General features: G+C 47.5%; 1 protein-coding gene across 8 annotated transcripts in view; it reads left to right on the forward strand.

The window, feature by feature from the left end:
• ADCY2 (adenylate cyclase 2) overlaps positions 1-14,929 on the forward strand; it is a 297,759-nt gene that overhangs the window by 170,007 nt on the left and 112,823 nt on the right. Inside the window, exon 1 of one of the 8 annotated variants that reach the window (XM_061565558.1) lies at positions 9,348-9,373. The exons of the other annotated variants lie outside the window; for them this stretch is intronic. The gene's annotated coding sequence lies outside the window, so the exon portion shown is untranslated. Of the gene's footprint in view, positions 1-9,347; positions 9,374-14,929 lie in introns of those variants that run through there. 8 annotated transcript variants of the gene reach the window in all.

Genomic DNA, 14,929 nt, shown 5'->3' on the forward strand with positions numbered 1-14,929 from the left:
TGAGTGAACTACTGGTCACGAGTGAACTACTGGACACGAGTGAACTACTGGACACGAGTGAATTACTGGACACGAGTGAACTGCTGGTCACGGGTGAACTACTGGTCACGAGTGAACTACTGGAAACGAGTGAACTACTGGACATGAGTGAACTACTGGACATGAGTGAACTACTGGTCACGAGTGAACTACTGGACACGAGTGAACTACTGGTCACGAGTGAACTACTGGACATGAGTGAACTACTGGTCACGAGTGAACTACTGGTCACGGGTGAACTACTGGTCACGAGTGAACTACTGGTCACGAGTGAACTACTGGTCACGAGTGAACTACTGGACATGAGTGAACTACTGGTCACGAGTGAACTACTGGTCACGAGTGAACTACTGGACATGAGTGAACTACTGGTCACGAGTGAACTACTAGTCACGAGTGAACTACTGGTCACGAGTGAACTACTGGACACGAGTGAACTACTGGACACGAGTGAATTACTGGACACGAGTGAACTGCTGGTCACGGGTGAACTACTGGTCACGAGTGAACTACTGGAAACGAGTGAACTACTGGACATGAGTGAACTACTGGTCACGAGTGAACTACTGGACACGAGTGAACTACTGGACACGAGTGAATTACTGGACACGAGTGAACTGCTGGTCACGGGTGAACTACTGGTCACGAGTGAACTACTGGAAACGAGTGAACTACTGGACATGAGTGAACTACTGGACATGAGTGAACTACTGGTCACGAGTGAACTACTGGACACGAGTGAACTACTGGTCACGAGTGAACTACTGGACATGAGTGAACTACTGGTCACGAGTGAACTACTGGTCACGGGTGAACTACTGGTCACGAGTGAACTACTGGTCACGAGTGAACTACTGGTCACGAGTGAACTACTGGACATGAGTGAACTACTGGTCACGAGTGAACTACTGGACACGAGTGAACTACTGGACACGAGTGAATTACTGGACACGAGTGAACTGCTGGTCACGGGTGAACTACTGGTCACGAGTGAACTACTGGAAACGAGTGAACTACTGGACACGAGTGAACTGCTGGACATGAGTGAACTGCTGGTCACGAGTGAACTGCTGATCACGAGTGAACTGCTGGTCACGGGTGAACTACTGGTCACGAGTGAACTACTGGACACGAGTGAACTACTGGACATGAGTGAACTACTGGACACGAGTGAACTGCTGGTCACGGGTGAACTACTGGACACGAGTGAACTACTGGTCACGAGTGAACTACTGGTCACGAGTGAACTACTGGTCGCGAGTGAACTGGTCACGTGTGAACTACTGGAAATGAGTGAACTACTGGTCACGAGTGAACTACTGGTCACGAGTGAACTACTGGACACGTGTGAACTACTGGACACGAGTGAACTACTGGTCACGAGTGAACTACTGGTCACGAGTGAACTGCTGGTCACGAGTGAACTACTGGTCACGAGTGAACTACTGGACACGAGTGAACTACTGGTCACGAGTGAACTACTGGACACGAGTGAACTACTGGTCACGAGTGAACTGCTGGTCACGAGTGAACTACTGGACACGAGTGAACTACTGGACAGGAGTGAACTACTGGAAACGAGTGAACTACTGGTCACGAGTGAACTACTGGTCACGAGTGAACTGCTGGTCACGAGTGAACTACTGGACACGAGTGAACTGCTGGTCACGGGTGAACTACTGGTCACAAGTGAACTACTGGACACGAGTGAACTATTGGACACGAGTGAACTACTGGACACGAGTGAACTGCTGGTCACGGGTGAACTACTGGTCATGAGTGAACTACTGGTCACGGGTGAACTACTGGTCACGAGTGAACTACTGGTCACGAGTGAACTACTGGACACGAGTGAGCTACTGGACACGAGTGAACTACTGGTCACGAGTGAACTACTGGACATGAGTGAACTACTGGTCACGAGTGAACTACTAGTCACGAGTGAACTACTGGTCACGAGTGAACTACTGGACACGAGTGAACTACTGGACACGAGTGAATTACTGGACACGAGTGAACTGCTGGTCACGGGTGAACTACTGGTCACGAGTGAACTACTGGAAACGAGTGAACTACTGGACATGAGTGAACTACTGGTCACGAGTGAACTACTGGACACGAGTGAACTACTGGACACGAGTGAATTACTGGACACGAGTGAACTGCTGGTCACGGGTGAACTACTGGTCACGAGTGAACTACTGGAAACGAGTGAACTACTGGACATGAGTGAACTACTGGTCACGAGTGAACTACTGGACACGAGTGAACTACTGGTCACGAGTGAACTACTGGACATGAGTGAACTACTGGTCACGAGTGAACTACTGGTCACGGGTGAACTACTGGTCACGAGTGAACTACTGGTCACGAGTGAACTACTGGTCACGAGTGAACTACTGGACATGAGTGAACTACTGGTCACGAGTGAACTACTGGTCACGGGTGAACTACTGGACACGAGTGATCTGCTGGTCAGAGTGAACTGCTGGTCACGAGTGAACTGCTGGTCACGAGTGAACTACTGGTCACGAGTGAACTACTGGACATGAGTGAACTACTGGTCACGAGTGAACTACTGGTCACGGGTGAACTACTGGACACGAGTGATCTGCTGGTCAGAGTGAACTGCTGGTCACGAGTGAACTGCTGGTCACGGGTGAACTACTGGTCACGGGTGAACTACTGGACACGAGTGAACTACTGGTCACGAGTGAACTACTGGACACGAGTGAACTACTGGTCACGAGTGAACTACTGGTCACGGGTGAACTACTGGTCACGAGTGAACTGCTGGTCACGAGTGAGCTACTGGACACGAGTGAACTACTGGACATGAGTGAACTACTGGTCACGAGTGAACTACTGGACACGAGTGAACTGCCGGTCACAGGTGAACTACGGGTCACGAGTTAACTACTGGTCACGAGTGAACTACTGGACACGAGTGAACTGCTGGACACGAGTGAACTACTGGTCACGAGTGAACTACTGGACACGAGTGAACTGCTGGTCACGGGTGAACTACTGGACACGAGTGAACTACTGGACACGAGTGAACTACTGGATACGAGTGAACTGCTGGACACGAGTGAACTGCTGGTCACGAGTGAACTGCTGATCACGAGTGAACTGCTGGTCACGGGTGAACTACTGGTCACGAGTGAACTACTGGACACGAGTGAACTACTGGACACGAGTGAACTACTGGTCACGAGTGAACTACTGGACACGAGTGAACTACTGGTCACGAGTGAACTACTGGTCACGAGTGAACTACTGGTCACGAGTGAACTACTGGTCACGAGTGAACTGCTGGTCACAGGTGAACTACTGGACACGAGTGAACTACTGGACACGAGTGAACTACTGGACACGAGTGAACTGCTGGACACGAGTGAACTGCTGGTCACGAGTGAACTGCTGATCACGAGTGAACTGCTGGTCACGGGTGAACTACTGGTCACGAGTGAACTACTGGTCACGAGTGAACTACTGGACACGTGTGAACTACTGGACACGAGTGAACTACTGGTCACGAGTGAACTACTGGTCACGAGTGAACTGCTGGTCACGAGTGAACTACTGGTCACGAGTGAACTACTGGACACGAGTGAACTACTGGTCACGAGTGAACTACTGGACACGAGTGAACTACTGGTCACGAGTGAACTGCTGGTCACGAGTGAACTACTGGACACGAGTGAACTACTGGACAGGAGTGAACTACTGGAAACGAGTGAACTACTGGTCACGAGTGAACTACTGGTCACGAGTGAACTGCTGGTCACGAGTGAACTACTGGACACGAGTGAACTGCTGGTCACGGGTGAACTACTGGTCACAAGTGAACTACTGGACACGAGTGAACTATTGGACACGAGTGAACTACTGGACACGAGTGAACTGCTGGTCACGGGTGAACTACTGGTCATGAGTGAACTACTGGTCACGGGTGAACTACTGGTCACGAGTGAACTACTGGTCACGAGTGAACTACTGGACACGAGTGAGCTACTGGACACGAGTGAACTACTGGTCACGAGTGAACTACTGGACATGAGTGAACTACTGGTCACGAGTGAACTACTAGTCACGAGTGAACTACTGGTCACGAGTGAACTACTGGACACGAGTGAACTACTGGACACGAGTGAATTACTGGACACGAGTGAACTGCTGGTCACGGGTGAACTACTGGTCACGAGTGAACTACTGGAAACGAGTGAACTACTGGACATGAGTGAACTACTGGTCACGAGTGAACTACTGGACACGAGTGAACTACTGGACACGAGTGAATTACTGGACACGAGTGAACTGCTGGTCACGGGTGAACTACTGGTCACGAGTGAACTACTGGAAACGAGTGAACTACTGGACATGAGTGAACTACTGGTCACGAGTGAACTACTGGACACGAGTGAACTACTGGTCACGAGTGAACTACTGGACATGAGTGAACTACTGGTCACGAGTGAACTACTGGTCACGGGTGAACTACTGGTCACGAGTGAACTACTGGTCACGAGTGAACTACTGGTCACGAGTGAACTACTGGACATGAGTGAACTACTGGTCACGAGTGAACTACTGGTCACGGGTGAACTACTGGACACGAGTGATCTGCTGGTCAGAGTGAACTGCTGGTCACGAGTGAACTGCTGGTCACGAGTGAACTACTGGTCACGAGTGAACTACTGGACATGAGTGAACTACTGGTCACGAGTGAACTACTGGTCACGGGTGAACTACTGGACACGAGTGATCTGCTGGTCAGAGTGAACTGCTGGTCACGAGTGAACTGCTGGTCACGGGTGAACTACTGGTCACGGGTGAACTACTGGACACGAGTGAACTACTGGTCACGAGTGAACTACTGGACACGAGTGAACTACTGGTCACGAGTGAACTACTGGTCACGGGTGAACTACTGGTCACGGGTGAACTACTGGTCACGAGTGAGCTACTGGACACGAGTGAACTACTGGTCACGAGTGAACTACTGGTCACGAGTGAACTACTGGACACGAGTGAACTGCCGGTCACAGGTGAACTACGGGTCACGAGTTAACTACTGGTCACGAGTGAACTACTGGACACGAGTGAACTGCTGGACACGAGTGAACTACTGGTCACGAGTGAACTACTGGACACGAGTGAACTGCTGGTCACGGGTGAACTACTGGACACGAGTGAACTACTGGACACGAGTGAACTACTGGATACGAGTGAACTGCTGGACACGAGTGAACTGCTGGTCACGAGTGAACTGCTGATCACGAGTGAACTGCTGGTCACGGGTGAACTACTGGTCACGAGTGAACTACTGGACACGAGTGAACTACTGGACACGAGTGAACTACTGGTCACGAGTGAACTACTGGACACGAGTGAACTACTGGTCACGAGTGAACTACTGGTCACGAGTGAACTACTGGTCACGAGTGAACTACTGGTCACGAGTGAACTGCTGGTCACAGGTGAACTACTGGACACGAGTGAACTACTGGACACGAGTGAACTACTGGACACGAGTGAACTGCTGGACACGAGTGAACTGCTGGTCACGAGTGAACTGCTGATCACGAGTGAACTGCTGGTCACGGGTGAACTACTGGTCACGAGTGAACTACTGGACACGAGTGAACTACTGGACACGAGTGAACTACTGGTCACAAGTGAACTACTGGACACGAGTGAACTGCTGGTCACGGGTGAACTACTGGACACGAGTGAACTACTGGTCACGAGTGAACTACTGGTCACGAGTGAACTACTGGTCGCGAGTGAACTGGTCACGTGTGAACTACTGGACATGAGTGAACTACTGGTCACGAGTGAACTACTGGTCACGAGTGAACTACTGGTCACGTGTGCACTACTGGACACGTGTGAACTACTGGACACGAGTGAACTACTGGTCACGAGTGAACTACTGGTCACGAGTGAACTGCTGGTCACGAGTGAACTACTGGTCACGAGTGAACTACTGGACACGAGTGAACTACTGGTCACGAGTGAACTGCTGGTCACGAGTGAACTACTGGACACGAGTGAACTACTGGACACGAGTGAACTACTGGTCACGAGAGAACTACTGGTCACTAGTGAACTGCTGGTCACGAGTGAACTACTGGACACGAGTGAACTGCTGGTCACGGGTGAACTACTGGTCACGAGTGAACTACTGGACACGAGTGAACTATTGGACACGAGTGAACTACTGGACACGAGTGAACTGCTGGTCACGGGTGAACTACTGGTCACGAGTGAACTACTGGTCACGGGTGAACTACTGGTCACGAGTGAACTACTGGTCACGAGTGAACTACTGGACACGAGTGAACTACTGGTCACGAGTGAACTACTGGACATGAGTGAACTACTGGTCACGAGTGAACTACTAGTCACGAGTGAACTACTGGTCACGAGTGAACTACTGGACACGAGTGAACTACTGGACACGAGTGAATTGCTGGACACGAGTGAACTGCTGGTCACGGGTGAACTACTGGTCACGAGTGAACTACTGGAAACGAGTGAACTACTGGACACGAGTGAACTACTGGTCACGAGTGAACTACTGGACACGAGTGAACTACTGGACATGAGTGAACTACTGGTCACGAGTGAACTACTGGTCACGGGTGAACTACTGGTCACGAGTGAACTACTGGTCACGAGTGAACTACTGGACACGAGTGAACTACTGGTCACGAGTGAACTACTGGACATGAGTGAACTACTGGTCACGAGTGAACTACTGGTCACGGGTGAACTACTGGACACGAGTGAACTGCTGGTCACGAGTGAACTGCTGGTCACGAGTGAACTACTGGTCACGAGTGAACTACTGGACACGAGTGAACTACTGGACACGAGTGAACTACTGGTCACGAGTGAACTACTGGACACGAGTGAACTGCTGGTCACGGGTGAACTACTGGACACGAGTGAACTACTGGTCACGAGTGAACTACTGATCACGAGTGAACTACTGGTCACGGGTGAACTACTGGTCACGGGTGAACTACTGGTCACGAGTGAACTATTGGACACGAGTGAGCTACTGGACACGAGTGAACTACTGGTCACGAGTGAACTACTGGTCACGAGTGAACTACCGGTCACGAGTGAACTGCTGGTCACGGGTGAACTACTGGACACGAGTGACCTAGTGGACACGTGTGAACTACTGGTCACGAGTGAACTACTGGTCACGAGTGAACTACTGGACACGAGTGAGCTACTGGTCACGAGTGAAAAAGAACTTCATAGCCAATCGGATTCCTCCAGTTTTAATGCATATTCTGATTATGGAGATTCTGCACCGTCACCTTGATGTTCAGTGTAGTAAATAGGCCGTGACCATCTGACTCGACAGTCACACCAGGTTTTGCGTTATGTTTGAGTCGTGAATTGTTGACACGTTATCTCAATTGGGCTGGTGACTCGGGCTACTGTCACAACCACCTCTGTGGCATTCGCACAAAACCTCGCAGTGGCTTGGGCTGCTAATTGGAAGAGTCGGGGAAAATGCAAAATAATTTCACACCTCAGACATCCCGGTGAGATTAGTAATGGAATTAATATGTAAACAGAAAATTGCACTTCAATACCCTGGGTTTAACTGCACCTGAGCTTATCAACAAATGCCTTGGCTTTTTATATCCCTTGGAGTGATTGAAAAAAAAACTTACGAAAATGAAATGTTTGCAGGCCATTGAATGTCATCTGCCGTGTCAGTGAATGTCATCAGAGCATTATAAGAAGATCCATTCATTTAGGTTTGTTCATGTTCTACTTTATCTTGATATTTATTTATTTATTTGCCAACATTTGCATGCAATTAGGTATGGTATTCCCTGAAGCAAATTCAAATGAGTAATACAAATTATGTGAATTATGTAAAAAACAAGGGTTTGCAATTATTTGTTTGACAATAATATTAGAACTGAAAGATAGTGTGATAGAGTACAGGATAAGGAAAGTAATCACGGGACCTTTTTTGCCAGAATCAAAAGGAATGGCCCCCATTTAGCAGGTGTGGACCAATCAGTTTCAAAGACAGTGCATATATTACCAGAGTATGTTTTTTGTTTGCATTCTGACCACAAGTATTGTGGTTAATGCAGACATGATTCCTTGTAAAAGGCTTCTGTTTGGTGTTTTAACATCTTAACATCTGTTTTGTTACCAGAAAAAAGGGGTAAAACCTATTCTCAAATAAGAATAGACTTTACCCATTCTGGCCACAAAACAGGTGTTCAGATGTTCAAACACCAAATATATATTATCATCAAAGTATGTTTGTTTGCATGTTTTGCCACGAGTATGTGTGGTTAATGCAGACATGATGCCATGCAAAAGTAATTTATTCTTTGCTCAGAAAAGCATCAGTAAGCGAACATTTTCTTGAGGAAAGTCAATCTGGCTGGGTGGCATTGCAACAGAAGGCTGCGAGCTCAAATATTGTTGAAGAAATGTTCCATCATCCCTCTGGGAGTCAAACTATCGCTGCATTCCCATAACTGTTAGCAAGTAGTCCCGGCAGCGCAGGAATGGCCACCATTTAGCATTCAAGCATCAGCAGTTACGGAGATGAGTCTCGTCCACTCACTCCGTGAACCATGAGGCCCTATGGGTGTGGCACAACCACTCCACCCTTTCCAACACTCTGCACCCACTCCTCAAATGCGAGAAACACATTCCTGCGGAGGGAGCTGGTAGGAACGTTGGGTTGCTCGGTCAATGGGCAGGGTCAACGGCGGCGTGGTGTTTTCCGAAAATATGCCCGACTGTGAGGGCGGGCACAAGCTGGCGTGAGTAGGTTAAACATTGAGTTTTATAAGGGCACCACGGGGTGACCAGCCCCTCCCCACCCAGCTCCACCCCTCCAACCCCCCTCCCAGCCCCTCCCCACCCAGCACCTCCCCACCCTCCCCACCCAGCCCCTCCCCACCCTACCCACCCAGCCCCTCCCTGTGTAACCAGGAGGTTCCTACCAGTATAATTATTTTTTTCAAGAATAGTTCAGTGTGAACTTTGGTTAATTTATCACAAGCATACATCGAAAAGTGTTCCCATTCTCTCTTGTCATTGACTTTTTGCTTTGTTTCATTAAAAAAAATTTGGTTTCTGAGCCACAGGCTTTAACGCCATCCGGCCAGAAACAAAACGGCGTAGTTGAAGTTGTAATTGATAAGATTTGACACGTTTCATTGAATTGAGCAAAGATGTAAAATCTTGTGAAATGCGGCGATGGGAGAGGGAAACACAAAGTCGGGCATTGCGAGAGAAGAAGCAGAAAATGGAAGTGTCTTGATCTTTCGTATGTGCCGTGGACAACGCACAGCAGGAATGAGACGGTACACAGTCGGTTTTGGTAGACCGAGTCCTCGACATGGGCAGAGGAATGAAATCAAATTCACGGCAACAGCAACCATAGCAGTAGCAATAGAAGAGTTATAAGGAGGTGACTGACCACCGGTGAGAGAGTGAATCAGTTCATGCCGGATCATTAATCAGTCCGACTGCTTTACGTAAAATTCTGCAAACAGCTCAGTGTTGTTTCAATGGGGTTGTAACAACAACAACAACGCTGGCAAAGTGTCGAGGGATGTAACTGTATAAATTCACGGGTGAAATGGTATAATTTGTTATCAGGAAAGACTGAATCTCAAGACTCATTCTCAGGAGAGTCCTGCTTTGAGTTTTTTGCAGTAGGGGGCAATGTTGCTATATCGTATCTCAGTTGAGCCATTTACCGGTATTTCTTTTCAGCATTGGGACACATTTCATTTAAAAGTGATAACAGTTACTTCATCCCGTCTCCGCTGTTTTATTCAGTCTCCCCCAAGAGGAATGGTTTGCTATGTTGTTGGTAAGTTCCCACGTGATTCCAGATAAAGGATACTCACTGATTGACAGAAACGTTCCCCTTGTTCCAGGGTAAACAATAGGTGGACACAAATAAGAGGGCCCTGCCAATGAAAGCATCCTGCGGTTTTAATGGCCGTGTGTGTTTGCCCGCTCTCTTGGTATCGCTCTTTGTATGTATGTAAATGTAGCCATTGCATGCGGTACGACTTTAATGTTTGCGCGTATTTCTAGCCACATACTACCTGGGTATATGTGTGTGTGTATCGTAAATGTGTCTATGTTGCGTCGGCTCGAGTACCATGCCAAGCAAATGATAAAAAAAAATCTACATTTTTGATGCTTCAGTACAGAAATGCGTCTTAGAGTTATCCTATCGAGGCGGCTGGGTGGCTCGTGGGAGCGTTCGACCATTTCTCGGAAAATATGAGCCAGCAAGGACTCGCATTTAGAGTTTGTTAACATTCACCACTCAGCCCCCCTTGATTAAACAGCTTCTCCAATGTGGCCGGCTTGTAGTCTCAACCTTGATCATGAGTTTGATTGCATGAAGAAAAAACCCTTCACGTTCCCTTTCTATTCAGCGTTGAGAGCCAAAATATATAAGCGCTGTACACATTGTACAGCTGAGCAAATAAAGTCAGAGGCTGGCGTTGGGCGGTGTTGCACAAGCACGAATTACAAAAAAAATACTCACGTTTCTCATCAACACTGCCTTACAACAGGAGAATAAACACAGTAATAAGCTGATACATTTGGGCAGTAGCTCTTCTGAAGAGCAGGTAATCTAAGCATACGGCTAATTAACATAACAATAATAATGATTCGCGTCGTTGTGGAGAATATGAATAACAAAATAAATTCGCAATGCCTCCTTCATGTATCCGCTTCTCCACGTAATTTTTTTTTTTATTTCTGACACAACCCATCAGCCGCAGAGCTTTCTGGGAGTGAGTGGCCTCAGCACCATTTATTCCACACAAGCAAACTCGGGATTAGCTTTGACATTCAGCGTCTCATCAGCAGTCAGAATAGCTTGAACAAATGATGAACTCCCAGATGTTTCATATGAATGACCCTTTTCTTTTAGATATCGGTCTAACTTCTAAGCAAAACCGGACATTATATAATGCTCAGCAGTGAACCATTCATAATAGAGGCTTTCACTAAAGGTTATCATGTTACATTTAATAATAGTATTTAAAAAAATCAGTTTGAAGAGCACAGTTAAAAGGGTGCCAACATGTTGCTTGAACACTTTAGATTTAAACTGGGAGGGGGGAGGCGTGACATCGCGCCACGCACAAACCCCACGTGGGATGCGGGTGACGTCCACACCACATACCAGGCAGGCAGGCAGGCAGCCAGCAAAACTTTTTATAAATAAGATAGTATACAACATTGAGTCATCTTCAACAACACGTGAGATGCGTGACACCTGGGACCGTCTTAGACATCGATACAATGTGCGTAGCCAATACCATGACTGAGGTCTAGTGGGATGCAATCCTCGTCTACTACATTGACCTACTTTCAAACCGCCGTCCAATTATCAACCGTAAACAAGAAATTGAGTACGCTGATTTAGACTTCGCTTGGCAGCCCACTGACCCTCAACGTTGAGTCGTAAGACTCGGGAGTGCAGGCACCATTGCCACGGAAGTCGCAGGGGTCGCACGTTGCCTGGGTGCTCGGTTAGCGGGCAGGTGGTGCTGACCCATTGCCACCCAACCCAAACTGCAGCTGCGGCTCTGTACAAACAACGTCATCCATTGTTGACGACCGTCCGCTAAGGCCAGCGGAGGTCTACACGAGAACTGCACGTGGCCACCGAAGGACGCGACCGTGTGGCTCGGCTATAGCGCACATGATGAATGAATGTGAGACTAAAAACCAAATAAACTATTTTTATCTTACCAGGTAAGGCCCACTGAGCTATAGAGATCTTTTTCAGAAGCTACCTGGCTATCACAAATGATTGCTCAACGGAGTGGCTTATCACGTGGAGATTTACAGCAGCCAAATACTCCTAGACGAATGTTCCTAAATGTGGAGGGAAAGACCGGAGGACCCGGAGAAAAAGCCACGCGACCACGGGGAGAACATGCAAACTCCAAATATACAAGTGTCAGGGTCGGGATCGAACCCACGCCCTCCTGTGTACCAGGCGAGGTAGTTAACATCTCGCCACTATGGTGCTGTATACCTTCATGGACCCTCTGTCCAGAGGGCATGAGGGAGCACTGTCGAGCTTGTGGGTGAGATCAGCTGTTGAGTTGGCTCCGGATGCAGTTCTGTTTAGTCATAGGATGCATATCTCCTCAAGACACGGCTGAATAAAAACCATCAATATTCATATAATTGGTAATAACAATACAGAAATAACAGTTTCCTATGGGAAGAGCCGGTCTTCTCCAAAGGATTACTTCCCACTAATTGGTACTGAATTGATTTACCACAGGTAAGATGCTGGGCCAAATCGATCGCTGATGATGAATTGGAACTCGTGAACTTTCTATTGTGATTCAAGCTCTATATATATATATCTCACCGTGCGGATACTGATTAACTCGGTTTTTTTTTGCCATTTGCACAAGTACGCATGTTGCTTATTATGCCAATTCTAACACCGTCGTGACATATTGGTCTTTGTTGGCCACACAGATGTAACTGTTAATTTCAACGGACGGAGACGGTGACGATTAAGAATCACCTTGTTGCACGGAACATCGCATAATGATGTCCTACTGACTCTACAGCTCTGTGAAATCTTGTATATGCTAGCAAGGACGCAGAAAAACAAAGTTGAGTAGTTTTTCCAAGGTTGCCAATGGTCCTTAAAGCTACGGACGGCCCAACGTTAATATTTCCACCCTGTTTACGAATTCCCCAAAATTGATTTTGTTGTTGTTATAGAAATAAACAAATTATTGATTTGAAGCTGTCCAAACTGTCTGCACGAGAAAGGTACCGGCAGTGACGGCCTGCAGTGGAATTTCATATTTTCTCATATCCTGGTTCGAAAAGAAGCGTCAGGTGACATCGTCAGCAATGTTACCGTGAGACAGCATTGCGTGATAATTAGCATGTCACAGGTAAAGGTGCAGACCTGCGCTGTCTTGCTCACAGCACTGCCGGTGGAAGGGCCTCCACTAGAGGGGGCTGTGCAGAGCCCCTCTGGAGGGTGTTTCGCCTACTATTCCACACTATTCTATTCCTATGTGGGGAAATGTCTTCAGGATCTAAATGCCAATGTCTAGGTAGCCATGATAGGGCTTCAGGAGAGTTTGTGTATATATGTATGTATATTGAACTTATTTCACACCGTACGTCACAAACTGCACTTATCGAAGGTGCCGGGAAGGACACCAAATTAAACACAAAAAGCAGTTCTCAAGAAATGAGTTTGTCAATCTTGATGATTTCACGTGCGTAGCTCCAGTGGCTTCCCAATATCGGAAGTTAAGTGTTCCAGATGGCCGCAGGAGCGCATCTGAAAGCGTGCAATGCGGTAACTGTCATTGTTCGATGGCTCGTAGTTATGCTACTCCTCTTACATTGAATGAGTACAGACTACAGGTGTTTACTATACGGTACATCGTTTGGGTTGCATGGCCACAGTCGCAGTGTTCCTCGTGTTTCAGGGTGGTGACACGACCCATCGGTACCGCATTCGCCACTTATTGGAAGTTGTTCGGGGATAAAATCCAGTCGACGCCCTGGTTATTACTGTGGTGCATTGGCCAATAATCGCGCCAGTCTGCTTCACAGTGGACATCAAGAATCTCATGATGACTTTGGCATCACTAGGCTGTTGCATGCTGGCGTCGTGGTCCAATTTGACAAAATTCGAAATCACCTGCAAATGAATCAATTGGGATTATACACGGTAAGTATCGCGCGCCTATTGGTAGGCCTATTGGTCGGCAGTGGATACTTGATTGGACGTTTGGCTACGTACGGTACAAAAGAAGTTCAAATACATACAGACCACAGAGAATGGGCAATTGTTAGCGGCTGTTCTAGCTGCATCCCCGCTGGTTCGTGGTTTCCCCCGTGCCTCCATTCGAAAACTACGCACATCACAAATGTTGTACCATTTGCATAAATGGACCCTGTGTGAAATAAAACGTTACATTGCATTGAAATTTGAATGTCCTTAAAACACGTTGGTTGTTCATTCATTTGCAAGGTAGATCTGTGCTGTGATCTATCACACTCTTGTTATGTCACTATTCAATCGAGGCTGAGTTTAGTTCGGACATGTGACTCACAGCTATTTATATGTGGCGTTCACATGTCCTCCCCATGTTCTCCCTATATCCACGTCCCATGGTTTTTCCCTCCACATTGAGAAACATGCGTTTAGATTATTTAGATTATTTGGCTGCTATAGATTTCCACATGATAAGCCACTTTGTTAAGCTATCATTTGTGTTAAGGTCGCTTCTGAGAAAGAAGCTAATAGTTCAGTGAGCCTTACCTGGTAAAATAAAAATGTTTATGATTTGTTTATCTTTCCGAAACTTTCTGATCCGCCTTTAACTTTCTGACCCGCCCCTACTGGCTATCCATGAAAAAGAGCTTCATAGCTCATCGAACTCCTCCAGCACAAATAAAGATTCTAAAAAAAAACGATCTATGAGAGAACACGAGTGTGCACGTGTGAAAGCGCGCGCGCTCTCGTGCCGTTTCCCAGTGGCCCATGTCACACGTTTCCGAATCGCAGACGGGTTGCCAATTATTCCTCTGGAATCACTCAGCTGCTCGGTGCCACCTCGTTTTCCCCACAGCCCTGCTGGCTGCGCCGTTTGATGCGAAATAGTGCACGCTGGAAGTGACACCGTAGAGCGCAATTATACTGCAGCCAGAAATAGAGCACCAACGAAATGTCCCGATGTAAAACGAATGAAACTGTTGGCGCAGAGCTGCTCGGGTTAAAAAAAAAGTAGTTTTCGCGAAAGCCCCCTTCATCCCCATCCCAATTCTTAATTCCTAAGCTTCTATA

Source organism: Lethenteron reissneri, chromosome 35 (genome assembly GCF_015708825.2).
Source record: "Lethenteron reissneri isolate LAM-NWPU_2019-01 chromosome 35, ASM1570882v1, whole genome shotgun sequence".
Classification (NCBI taxonomy): Eukaryota; Metazoa; Chordata; class Hyperoartia; order Petromyzontiformes; family Petromyzontidae; genus Lethenteron; species Lethenteron reissneri.